Source organism: Penaeus chinensis, chromosome 36 (genome assembly GCF_019202785.1).
Source record: "Penaeus chinensis breed Huanghai No. 1 chromosome 36, ASM1920278v2, whole genome shotgun sequence".
Taxonomy (NCBI): Eukaryota; Metazoa; Arthropoda; class Malacostraca; order Decapoda; family Penaeidae; genus Penaeus; species Penaeus chinensis.
The window spans coordinates 31,020,527-31,022,508 of record NC_061854.1 but is presented as its reverse complement, the minus strand read 5'-3'; positions in this window follow the sequence as shown (position 1 = coordinate 31,022,508).

The window sequence follows — 1,982 nt, the reverse complement described above, 5'->3', positions numbered from 1 at the left end:
GCGATGTCAATGGCGATGACGATGACGATGACGATGACGATGGCGATGGCGATGGCGATGTCAATGGCGATGACGATGACGATGACGATGACGATGACGATGGCGATGGCGATGTCAATGGCGATGACGATGACGATGACGATGACGATGGCGATGGCGATGGCGATGTCAATGGCGATGACGATGACGATGACGATGACGATGGCGATGGCGATGGCGATGGCGATGACGATATTAAAATTATAACAATAATGATAATGAGTATGACGAGGACACAGTCTTGCTCTCTGAATAAAATGGAGCTTATTGATGATTTAGAAAATATGAATCTATTTTCAGCCCTAGTTAGCGTATCGTTTTATCCTAACTTTCTTTCTTTCTTCTGTTTCTCGTTTCTCCTTTTTTTCCTCTTCTGTTGCTATTAAAGATAACCACAAAAGAACAAGGAGATGGAGAGGGGAAAAAAAATCTCACACAAATAATTCTAACTTTAACTTCAACTTTCGAAAATTCATATAATTAAAAAAAAAGAAAAAAAAAAAAAAAAAAAAAAAAAAGGTCGAAAGCTATTTCAAACATAAATCTTTATTGATTTGTTTTTGTTTTTTTATGCTCAATCTAATGACCTAACCTTGCGCAATATTGCAAAGGCAGAAAAAAAAATTATTATTTCTAATAGAGTTTCCCCTTAATCATCAATACCCATTTTCCACACTGGGTACAATTATTGGAAAAAAGAATTTCGGATAATTCAATTTCGCGTTAAGTGCCCCTTGAATAAAAATCGAATTAACAATAAAAATAATAATGAGGAAATGACGCCAGCTTCTGAGATAGCATTTGCCGTTACTTTTTACCCCCTAAAAAATGTGTGGATATGTGTATATTTATACTGCTACTGTTTTTGTTGTTGATTTAGTAAGAGAAATAAAATATGACAAAATAACTCCATAAAAATGATTCCCTAATATAAGCGTTTATCTTCTTAAAATAGCGGCCCTGTAAAAATTAGGAACTGTCATCCGCGAATCGTGCTATATCAGCCCCTAATTCAAATGTAATTGTTATCCGTCGGTGTTGATTTCATCACCGGGAAATGCTTTTCTCTCCCGTTGTTTTTGTTTTGTTTATGTTGCAGTCTGTATCATTAACATCAATTCCAAATGAGTGACTTTATTAAACAGCATGACTTTAGTAGCTAGCCTTGGTGAAGTTAATGGCCGTGATGCAATACGCCACATAGTGATTAATTCATCATTTCTAAATCTCGGTCTTCTGCTTGTGCTGTTACATGTTTCCAAGCCATAAATCATTATAACTGATACTATTTTCTCAGCAAGCATGCGGTGTTATGATGATCATTATCTAACATCGTATTAGATTACGAAATTCTGAGTCTCCAGTTATTCTTTTGTTTCTTTCTCTCGTTTTCTGTCGCATCGCAATTATTGTAACGGAATTCCCGGCTCATCTTAATCATTACTCTTCACTAAATGTTAAAGGATGAAAGTTGAGGAGGATTTGGCATCGATACCCACAGTCGTGATTATAATCTTCGCCTGTTGTTTTTATTCGAAAGACGCCATTTTCGCGCTAGAAGGCTAGTCCTCGCGTAATCAAAAGACGATCGGGCGGCATTTCCGGCCATTTGGGGAGCGTCCGAATGCCAAATATCGCTCTGAATAAATAAATAAAGCGATTTCCTCCCACGGAATGAGTAATTTTGAACCGCTAATCCCATTGCCGAAAAAATGCGTTGACTCCCGGTCCTCGATTGCTCAAATTGCTCAGTTAACGTGAATGGGCCAATTTTCTTCTAAAATTCACCTTAATCGACTGTTAAAACCACTGAATCAACGCATCAACAATGGATAAACGTAAATACTAGAAAATGCAATCACAGGTTATATGCAAACACACATACCTAATCAAAGATACAAGTCCGTGAAAATATAGACAATTACAGGCGAGTATGGCGTAGA